The sequence below is a fragment of the Triticum urartu genome, chromosome 5 (assembly GCF_003073215.2).
Source record: "Triticum urartu cultivar G1812 chromosome 5, Tu2.1, whole genome shotgun sequence".
NCBI classification, from domain to species: domain Eukaryota; kingdom Viridiplantae; phylum Streptophyta; class Magnoliopsida; order Poales; family Poaceae; genus Triticum; species Triticum urartu.
The window spans coordinates 230,785,467-230,797,836 of NC_053026.1; positions in this window are offsets into that span (position 1 = coordinate 230,785,467).

The window sequence follows — 12,370 nt, forward strand, 5'->3', positions numbered from 1 at the left end:
TAAAACCCTTCGGTTTATATAGACACCGGAGAGGTTAGGGTTACACAAGGTTGGTTACAAAGGAGGAGATATACATATCCGTATTGCCTAGCTTGCCTTCCATGCCAAGTAGAGTCCCATCCGGACACGAGACAAAGTCTTCAATCCTGTATCTTCATAGTCTAACAGTCCGGCTGTCCGGAGACCCCCTAATCGGGGACTCCCACACACACCATGTCCAACACTTGCCAAAACTTTATCCCTCGTTTTATCTATTTTTCGCACACTCGACATTGTGTCTGCATTTTGAAAATAGCATATCCTTTTGACTATGCATCATATGAAGATGTGCTATGCATGAATGTTGATCAGCATGATGTTAACTGGCTGGTAGTTTCATTTTATAAATGCTCTGCCTCTGAAATTTGTAGTTTCTTATCTGAAACTGAGCTTGAAGTTTCTTATCTGAAACTGAAACTTGCAGTTTCTTATCTGAAACTGAAACTTGCAGTTTCTTCTCTGAGAATCACATTGTCTGCACTTTTGTACTCCTATGAAACTACATTTTAAAGTGCTAAAAATATATCTGTAGAATTCATAAAATACTTCATATGCTCAATACTGCAAATATGAAATTCAAAAGACATTCATATCTAAAAGTATTCTCAAAATACACAACACAAAACATAATTCACAACTTGCAAATGCTGACAACCCTATGCTCCTCCTGACAATTCACAACCTGACAGACTATTGGGCTGGGGGGCAGTCCCCTCCTATTCCTCAGCGGGAGACAGCCGCCCCGTGAGACGATGTGAATGGCGAGGGAGAGGATGGCGGGGAAGCATCGTCGGGCCAACTGCTTTTCTCCTCTTGCATTTGGGTTCGGTCGACGAAGACTCCACCACTCGCTCTGGCATGACACCCTCACAAACGACACCCTATAGATGCTCGATCCTTCAATCCATGGTGGATGCTCCATCTGGGATCGATACTCCCACCACCGCTCGCTCACTATCGGATTCGGTGAATCTGTTTGCTCCATGGCCCAGAGGAGCAGCTCTATGTACTCCCGCGCGACTCCCTTCGGGAGTATCGCCGCCTTTTTGCTCTGTTGCAGATATTTGGCCATGGATGTCGCCATCGCCGCTAGTTGGTCCTTGTTGTCAAACCAAGACTGTATCTCCAACATCCTAGCTAGCTTCACAGGGTTGCTGTCTATGATCCTCATGTATCGGTTGTACTCCTACATCGATCTACTTCTCCACAACACCTTCACTCGCCGGCTGCGGTTTTTGAATGGAAGAGGAGAGGAGTACACTGGTTTTGGATTAGAATGGGAGAGGAGTGACGCTGGTTTTGGATTGGAACGGGAGAGGAGGGGCAGTGGTTTTGAAATTGAACAGGAGAGGAGCGCGCTAGATTTAGATTGGAATAGGATAGGAGCGGCGGTGGTTTAAGAGGAGAGGGGCGGTGCTGGTCTTGGAAGTATTTTTTTGTTTTGCGTATTTTGGGTCAAAGTTTGACCACGTACTGTATTTGACAAGCAAAATGTGAATGCATGTCACAAAAAATTGTATCATTTGGTTCGTATCTGAATGTACTTTCCAATTATATTATTTTTGCAACGTATAACATATATTTTATTTGTGAAAATCATGGTCAATTATGACCCGGAATAAAAGGGAGACTAGTTAATGTGGGTTGTTTTCTTAATTGATTTTGATTTTGATCCAGTCACAGCGCGCCGGCCCTCTCGTCCAATCCTAAATCGTTGCCACACGCTCCTCTCCCTCTTCTCCATTGCAAAACCACCTCCTCTCCTCTCCATCATCTCCATTCCAAAACCACCGTCTCGCCTCTCCCTCCTATCCATTGCAAAACCAGCCCCTCTCCTCTCCATCATCTCCATTCGAAAACCACCGTCTCGCCTCTCCCTCTTCTCTATTGCAAGTCCACCGTCTCTCCTCCCATCTTCCAAAGCTAGCACCGGACCACTCAGAAGGACATCTATGGAGAGGATGCGGCAGGGAATTAGGCAGATCACCAACGGCGACCAGGCAAAGTTAGCTAGGTTGAATGAGATCCTTAATTGGTTTGACAATGAGTGGGAGATTACAAGGACGGTGAGGTCCATGTGGCAATGTATGGGAAAGAGCGAGACGACGGCGATGAGGGCGGCAATGTACTCCTCGGCGGTAGTCACACCGCAGTCCTTCGAGTTCATCGAGTATCTCCTATGGGCGATGGAGCAGACAGATTCGCCCGAGGCGAAAGTCGGGCGGGGCTGGTGGGCATACAGGCCGAAGGTCGAGCACCCAGAGGATAACGAATCGATCGAGTACGGTGTGCCATTCGTGAGGGTGCAGAGCCAGCCGGAGCCATAAGAGTATTCGTTCTCCCACAGCAAGAGGAGGCAGGATAGCGCGACATCGCTTCCCCGCCATTCTCCACGGTTCCCTCAACGCTCGCCTTGTTTCAACGGCGGCGGTAGGGTTTATGGTAAGCTTCGCACTAACCTAATCTTCCATCTGCTCATGCTTACAATTTGTGTGACAGCTAATGAAAATCATGCTTACAATCAGTCTCCGAGTACTACGCCAATCACCCTAAAATAGCTCTAGACCTTTGGGTCAAAGTTGTGACACTATACAAATAAAAAAAATAGATTGGTGCTTCTTTCAGAAAAGAGTACTCCCTAGAAAACTGCCGATATAAGCTACTATTATTTGGTTAGGCCTTTCCCAGTGCTCCACCATGGACAGGTGCCAAGCATGCCACATAAGCAAAAATATGACATGACACAACATTTAAAGAGGAGAGAGAGCACTTTGATAATTTCAGGAAGAACCAATTGCAAACGCGAGAACCTAGGCAAACCACTTAAATGAAACAATTTGACCAATGCATGAAAGACTTTAGATGATTACTCATTAAATAAAGTGTGCTTAGCAACAAGTTTAGCACCTATGCATTGGGGAGTTGAGTTGCTAAGGTATTCCATGCACTTAGCACCTCATCTAAGCATCTTTGCATCGGAAGAGGTCTTAGAGGATTTGCTGCCAAGAAAGATCTGTCCACAGAGAGCACCACACATCCCACTAGTTGTGGTGGATGCCAATGCATGCATGCAACATGGTTGGTGTCAGTATTTTTACTTGGCACACCTTGCACTCTACATATATGCCGGTTCCATCCGTACATTTGTCTAGTTCTACCAAAATGCAGCTGAATAACCCTATTTGCACATATAATGAAAAAGCATGATTACATTATAGTGGCACTAGTTGATGAAACATACACTAATAAATAGAAGAAAATATTGCGACAGCATCATAGTATGCCATGCTGCAAGGGCGAGATGGGCCCTGCGACGCCTCATACTGGAAATCGACCCAAGTCTCCCTGATACACCTTCTGCTAGTGATGAACATCAGTGTACAGCAGTAGTACAAGGAGGGGCCTTGAGACATTACAATCTCAATTTTTGTGCAGATCAACTAAAATTAAGCACCCCAGTTTGCAAAAACGCTTAAACATTAACAATGGGACTAGTTGATGAAACATATACTAACAAAGAGAAGCACTTTCTTTATCTACATTGGAAATAAAATGATAGAGAGGACACTCGCTCTATTTTAACTCTATTATTACTTCATTTTATCAATGGCACTAGGGTCGAGCAGGTGGCAAATGAGGTGTACCGTGCGTCACAAGGATGGAGGCCAGGGGTGCTTAGACTGGGATGCTGAAGCTGGCTCTATCTCCCCCCTGATGTTTCTGTGGTAGCATTTGGGTTGTAATCCAAACTTGGTCGAGATGGTGATGCGTCCCCCTACCTGCCTAGCTTATGTGGCGAACTTGTCTCCTGCTAGTACTCAGTCCGGTCTAGCGGTAGTTGCATAACTCACTGGTGCGCGTCGGTCCTAAACAAACGGTTTTTAACCCCTTTCCGCAACGGCATTTGGAACCGTCGCCAAGTGAGTGTGTGCGATAGGGTGTCCTTCGCACACGACACAGAAATCGTCGGGGATAGGCCCTCTTGGGACCCAGGCTGGGGCCCTGTGCGATCGGGCGAGCCATCGAAACCCAATCATTTCTGTAGGTATGTACATCCCACCCGGTAATCCGAGAAAATCATTTCCGTAGGTATGTATATCACACAAAGTCAATCCAAGAAATATGTTTCCGTTCTTATGTACATCCCACATAGTCAATCCATGGAAAGTGTTTCTGTTTGTATGTATATCCCACACAGTTCTATGTGTAGGCTCGTGTGCGGAAGGTGTAACTATCACACAAGGTTTGCCATGGTTAACTATTTGCTTTTATCAACTATATCACACACGATTTGATGAAGAAAACTATGCGGCATTGGGCTATCCATCGCAAGCGCTTTTTCTGCTAGAACCGTTTGCAAAGGTCCATGACACATTTAGCAGGTTTATTAGTTTACAATTAATAATTCCAGTCTAACACAAATTCACATTTCATATCGAACAGATGTTTGCCAATTTCATATCAGGCACATAAATATATTATAACATCATAGTACGGTAGCTACATGAAAATAGCACAATACAACATATAGCCAGTTCAACTTCATAAGAACAATATATTCATTTTCCTAATCGAGATCATCCAGGCTCGTCTAATCCACCTCTGCTTTCAGTTCAGTAAGAACCCGTTTTGCATGGGCCAACTTGGAAGGTGCCTCTTCCTTCGCCAACAACATCTTAGCAAAGTCTGATTTAGAATATCTTAGCTCATTCTCCACCATCAACTTTTTATCCTGCATCTTGAAATATGCTTCAGGGTTGACAACACTTTCTCTAAGCCTACGTGTGTCCTCTTCCTCATACATGCTCCAGAGCTTCGCTAGGCACATCTTCAAAGACTGTGGCCACTCTTGATCAACCCACTCCAAGTAAGAACACTTCCGTTCATCCTATAATATTTAAAACTAGATTAGTAACAATTGTAGGGTAAATGGGTTTATAGCAACATAGAAAATCACCAATGCTTATTTTGAAAAATGAAGAAACATGTTAATTATGACACATCTTCTCAAAAAGATCAATGTGCAAATGAAATAATTGGTACTGAGACAACAACCAAATTCTGGAACATTAGAAGCTATGATTAATTACAACGACGCTACAAGTTATTACTCATGTACAATAAATAACAAATTGAACATTTTATGAGGAAGGTAAATATAACTGCAACAACATAGCGACAGTTTTTGGATGACAGCAAATTGATACTAACAGGTGTGTACATGCACACATTTAGTAACATAGAACTAATAGCACTAAGGTCATCCACTATGTATGCCAAAACTAGGGTAAAGACAAATGTTGCTACAAATCGCACCGGTGCCCTACACTGGCGAGCCGATGCAGCGGGAAAAAAATCAGGGACCCGGACTCCAGAGCACGTCGTTGCTCTAATGCCCAGTTCCTTCGTGCCATAAGGATTTAGTATTTTACTACTTGGCTATTCGGATGTGTGGACCAAAGTTGGCTGCACAAACTGCTGAAGCGGTGCCAAATAATTTTCTAATGGCACCGCTAATGAGATGGCAATAATTTAAGATACTAGGTACACTGTGACACTGTCTTAGGATGTGTGTGGTTGAAGGTGTGGTATGAATGGGTTGGGACCGTGACAATGTCTAAATCACATCTAACAAATGATTTGTAACAATGAAAGAGGGTCTAACCTTCTCTGCACATGCCAGAAACTTCCTTGCATTGTCCACATAATCAAACGCAACTAGCTTCGTGCATGGAGACTGATGGTCACAACGAGCAGATAGATCTTCAGCCACCCCGCTCCATTCATTGCCACTAATGGTCTTAGGGAGCTACAAGAGGAAGAAATGACTCAAATCGACCACCGGGTAAAAATCCTTCATTCCAAGTCATAGCCCGAGAGAGAGAGGAGAGGTATACCCGGGTGGTGAAGGAGTAGTCGCCGAAGGAGGAACCGCTGGAGAGGTCTTTGAAGAAGACCATGGCGACCCCGGCGGTAGGATGCGAGACGGCGAGAGCGAGGAAGCGGCTCTAGCTTAGCAAGGAAGGAAGGAAGGAGGAAACAGGGTAAATGTGACTTGTGGTCGGGGAGAAAAGGGGGGGGGGAAGGGGGGAAGGCGGCGGGGTAGATATTTTGGCGGTAGGCCTAAATTTTGGAAATGTGGAGGGTAACTTTGCGCGCAGTGCCGCCGGACCATTCACTTTGAATGATTGTGTGCATCATAGACGATTCTTCTGCTTTACGCGCATGGGATGAGTTTGATAATTCAAATTTTGGTGGAAATTTCCCTGGGTACGTCATTGCATAATTTAACATCACTTGCTAATTAGGGCACACAAAAGAGCGTACAACAGACAGACCACACTTACTGAATCGAGCAATTTTAGTAATTAAACAGAGCCAGTTGACTTAAACATTGCTCTAACAAAAGACCAGCATTAAAAACAAAGCCTAAGTACGCATAATTTTAACAAATCCGCCGCCGCGCCGACCTATGCATCGCCGGTGTGAGATGAGACGTCGATGACTTGTCCTGGCGACATGGCGCCGTTGGTGGACTTCTCGTCCCCCTTGCTGAAGTCGACCGCGTCCTCGTCCTCATCCTCGGCGCCGCCCTCAAGGTTGTAGTACTCGTAGTAGTGGCTGCGCCAGAGCTCGCGTTGGTACTCCACCACCGATTCCTCGACGGACAGACTCTTCTCTACCTCGACCTCGGCCACGCGGAACTCCTCCTCCCGGCACTCCTTGATCTTCGCCGCCTCCTGCATCTCCAGCTCCCGCTCGGCGACCTCATGAGGAAGCAGGTGCTCCATGGCCACCACCGCCTTTTCAGACGTGTGTTGCATGCTAGAGTCCGAGGTGGCCTAGAATATCTTGGCGTGTGCATTCTCGATCTTGGCGTGGATGGCCTCGACCCGGGCCAGGGCGACATCAACGGCACTGACGGTGGCTCGAGCGCTCTCAGTGTTTGCAGCCGCCATCGCAGCAGTAGCGGCAGCCATCTTGGCTGCTGCAACTGCCCTGTCAGCTGCCGCAGACGCCCTCTCGGCGAAAGCGGCCGCACTCAATGCGGATGCGGAGGCACTCTCGGCGTAGGCGGCCGCGCTCTTGGCGCAGGCGGCAGCGCTCTGGGGGGACGCGGCCATCGTACGGGCCTTCACGAAGCGTTTCCATGGCGTCATCTTTGCAAGAAGCGGGTGCAGGAATGGTGGTCGGGATTCATGGATTCGGGGTTTGCCGGCACTGGAGGAGATGAGTTGGCAAAGCTTAAGGAGGGAGACTTAAATAGACCCAAATATTTTCATCGCAAAAGGTTCCTAGAAAACAATTGTGTGTGATGTTGTAGATATTTTTTATTAGCTGTGAAAGACGAATTTGGAGTACAGTGGTAACGGATGGTGTTTAAAATGTACGAGAAATTTTGTACTGCTAATACAACTGTCATGTCAAATTTTGGAAAATTTCAGGGGTCATTTGACCTTTTAAGACATTTAAGTGATTTTCTAGCCATTTAATGACCGTAAATGAAATTTTAACTACATGTACATGCAACAGCTAACCATAACGGTTTGAAAACTCATATTTTGTGTACTTGTGTGCGATTTAATTCCATGTGTAGTAAATTGGAAGGAATTTTCAAAAATATTGGTCTCAAGGCTATGACACAATTAATTAAGCATGGAGTGACATGGCATTTTAATTCCAAAAAATAAAAACCAATATCAGAAACACATGGAACCTTGGTTGATGTAATGTCATGTCACCAAGATGAAGTGGAAAAAAATTTGGCATGTTTGACGAAAGTTTGGACACACACCCCTCACAAACAGGAGCAACTCACTAGAAGGCTCATGGTTCCGAGAGGGAACAATGCATGTTTGACGAACAGGAGATAGCTTCCTCTTATGGCCTTCAATTTTTTCTATGTTTAACTTGCACTACTACAACTGTAATGTGAAATTTTGGAAAATTCTAGGGGTCATTTGACATTTTAAAGACATTTAAGTGATTTTCTAGCCATTTAATTCAAATTTGAACTACATCTACATGCAACGCCTAACCATAACGGTTTGACAAATTATATTTGTGTACTTGTGTGCAAGTTAATCTCATGTGCAGTAAATTAGAAGGAATTTTCAAACATATTTATCTCACGACATGGACACATGCATATGTATGCATGGAGTGACATGGCATTTTAATTCCAAAAAATTAAAAAATATCAGAAACACATGAAACCTTGGTTGATGTAATGTCATGCAACCAAGATGATGTGGTAAAAAATTGGCATGTTTGATGAAAGTTTGGACACACACCCCTCACAAACCGGAGCAACTCACTAGAGGGCTCGTGGTTCCGAGAGGAGACAATGCATGTTTGATGACGAACAGGAGATAGCTTCCTCTTACGGCCTTCAATTTTTTTCTACATCTAATGTGCACTACTACAACTGTAATGTGAAATTTTTGAAAATTCTAGGGGTCATTTGACCTTTTAAAGAAATTTAAGTTATTTTCTAGCCATTTAATGACCATAATTTAAATTTGAACTACATCTACATGCAACGCCTAACCAAAACGGTTTGATAAATCATATCTGTGTACTTGTGTGCAAGTTAATTCCATGTGCAGTAAATTAGAAGGAATTTTCAAACATATTGGTCTCATGACATGGACACATGCATACGTATGCATGGAGTGACATGTCATTTTAATTCCAAAAAATTAGGAAAATGATTAGAAAAACATGAAACCTTGGTTGATTTAAAGTCATACCACCAAGATGATGTGCTAAAAAATTGGCCTATTTGACAAAAGTTTGGACACACACCCCTCACAAACCGGAGCAACTCACTAGAAGGTTCATGGTTCTGAGAGGGAACAATGCATGTTTGATGATGAACGAGAGATACCTTCCTCTTACGGCCTTCAATATTTTATCTGCGTCTAATGTGTAGTAATACAACTGTCATGTGAAATTTTAGAAAATTTCAGGGGTCGTTTGACCTTTTAAAGACATTTAAGTGATTTTCTGGCCATTTAATGACCGTAATTCAGATTTGAACTACATCTACATGCAACGCCTAACCATAACGGTTTGAAATATCATATTTTTGTGTACTTGTGTCTGAGTTAATTCCACGTGCAGTAAATTAGAAGGAATTTTCAAACATATTGGTCTCAAGGCATGGACACACATGCATGGAGTGCCATGGCAGTTTAATTCCAAAAAAATTAAAAATGATCAGAAAAACACGAAACCTTGCTTGATTTAATGTCATGCGACCAATATGATGTGGTAAAAAAATTGGCATGTTTGATGAAAGTTTGGACACACACCCCTCACAAACCGAAGCAACTCACTAGAAGGTGCATGGTTCCGAGAGGGAATAATGCATGTTTGATGACGAACGGGAGATAGCTTCCTCTTACGGCCTTCAATTTTTTTCTATGTTTAACATGCACTAATACAACTGTCTTGTGAAGATTTGGAAAATTTCAGGGGTCATTTGACCTTTTCAAGATATTTAAGTAATATATCTAGTGTTCAAAAAAGAAAATGTAAAGATCTGGCAAGACAACCGGCCCCCACACGATTGGCACTCTATCTCGCGGCTTGAGGTTTGGTAGGTGAGTGTCGGGGATCATTAATCAGACACGGTTCTGCATTGGAAACCATCAGCTATTATGTTCACACACGGATTTTGGCTATTATGTTCACACACGGATTTTGCTGCGGGAATCGTGTGTAATCCAAACTACAGTACTCGTAAATTCCGGCGACCAGCGTGTGTATGGTCCCCGTCGATCTAGATTCCGGCCGCCAATAAATACTACCTTGCTCACGTCGTCCCGCCTGCATCCTTATCTACATCCTCCCCTCGCTCGTTCTCTCTCTCTCTCAAATCTCTGCCATGGCGCCGCCGGTCTGCCCAGGCACCGATGAGGACTCGCCGCCCCCCGAGGACGCTCACTTGATAAGCAATGACGAGGACCCCGATGCGCCGCCTGACGAGGTTGCGCCGGACCCCCCATCTTTGGATTGGTTTTGGGGCCAGTACAATCTTTGTCTGTGGAAGTCGCTGCCGCCGGCTGAGAAAGCCAGGAAAGTGGAGTTCAAGAATAAGATGACGGAGGAGGAAGCCAGGTACCACGCGGCCTGTGAAGCCCGTGATGCCGCCTGGAAAAAGGAGGCGGCAGAGCTTTGGGGGTGGGGGTGTCGTCGGGCCAAGGAGATGTATGAAGACGGGTACTTCATGAGGAAAGTCATAGGCGTTGGGCGCCTCGTCGCTGAGTGGAGGTGAGCCAATAAGCTCCAGCATGCCACCGACGAGGAGCTCCGGTGGGCGCCCAACAAAATGGCAAGATCGGCCGCGCGCGTCCACCAGCAAGAGGCAGATCGGTACGTCAAGCGCTGCGAGGTGGAGTACTGCCTCCGCACTGGGAAGACACCGCGCACAAGGGAGCTGTTGGCGAGGGGCTACCGGGATACTGGCCCCAGGAGGGATTATTATTTTAGTATTGTTCGTTTTCAATTTTATGCATTGTACCTAGTAGTTAAGTATCATCACGTATATGTGATGATATTATATATATATTCTGTGATGAACTAATGACCATTTAATATATATATATATATATATATATATTATGAATTCCATTTTCTATTTGTTTTTGTATACTAATTTGAATCTAGTTGTTATCATCCACATATACAGAATGGAAAGCGTATATACACACATTAAAACAGAACATATAAGAATGGAAAACAGAGTACACACATTGAAACAGGGCAATAAACAGAGCAATACTATGATTGCTGTGGATACATAGCTATCCACGTCAAAACGACTTTTCAAAATAAAACACGTCCATGAGACCATGACCAGCAGCCCTTGCCTACGGTAGCTCTTGGCTCTGCCTGAACTCGTGCATGCGTTTGTCCAAGCGGTCGACACGCTCGCGGTACATCTGGAGCACAATCTCGAGCTCCCATTTGTCTATTTCATCGGAGATCACCAGCTTGAGGATGCGACAGCCATTTTCCTCTATTGTGCCCAGGTGAACACATGGGCCAAGGAGGCGGTCGAGCCTACGGACCAGTGCGTTGGCATCCAGTGGGCCGCGGACAAGGCGAACAGTGCGGCGGGCGTCTGGTGCTAGTACGGCGTGGCCGGCCTCTGGTGCGAGTACGGCGCTGAGGGCCTCTACCCACTCCTGGCGAGGAATGGGGGTACTGACCGGATGTGTACCCACCTGCGATGCCGTGTCGACAGCAGGCAAGCGCCGATGGATCCGCTCTTGCTGTGCAGCGAGCCGCGCCTCTCACTCTGCAGTGCTCTAACGGTCTCGCCATGCGGCGAGCCGCAGCCTATCGGCGCGAATGCGCCTAGCTTGCTCTGTGGCGCACCATCGATCATGTTGTGCGGCAAGCTGCAGCCTGTCGGCACTGACATGCCTATCTTGATCCATGGCGCTCAAGCGCCATGCGCCAAAGGTCTGCTCAACCCTGGTGATGACGCGCATCACAGCGTCGTCCATCGCGTTGCCAGGGAGCGCCTCGGCCTCGACGGGCTGTGGTGCCTACTTGTTTTCCTCGTCGACGAGGTTGATGGTAGAGGTGGCGCTTTGGTCGGTTGGCATGCTTGGAAAAGGTGGATGTGCTACAGGCTGCGCTTGTCGCCTCCGTGCGTCACGCACCGCCTATGCACAATATCGCTGGGTGGCGAGAAATAGGTGAGGAAATGGCAGGAAACAGTGGCGTGTTCATACGCCATCAATTAATGGAAACTTAGCATAGAAGGAACATCGAGCTAGCACAAGAACGAGATGATGATCAGATGAACACGGACCACACTAGGGAACCGTTTATGTTATTATCGGTATTCGCACACATTTCTGATTACAGACCTGTTTGTCGCGTATTACAAACATCTTGTTAAATTAAACTATTTCTATTCCCTTGCCTCAACGCAAACAGTTCATCCGAGTGAACCGCATGCCGTATATCGCACACACCTTCATCTGGCTGCCCATTTCTTTTATGTTGCCTAATCACAATAAGTTCATCCGAGTGAATTGTATGATGTATATCGCACACACCTTCATCTAGATTCCCATTTCTTTTGCTCCTCCTCATCGCAAATAGTTAATTGAGTTGAACCGTATGCCCTGCATCGCACATGCAACTAAAATCTGAACCGTGTTTGATGCATCCTCCATCGCAAACGTTTTGCACCTTTTTAATGGTTTTTTACACCACTGTTTGCGATTATGGCATTGCACACAGTTTCATCCAAGGGTCTCTGATCGTAGTGTCGCGTTATCAGCATCCTGCAGTAGTGACTGCCCGT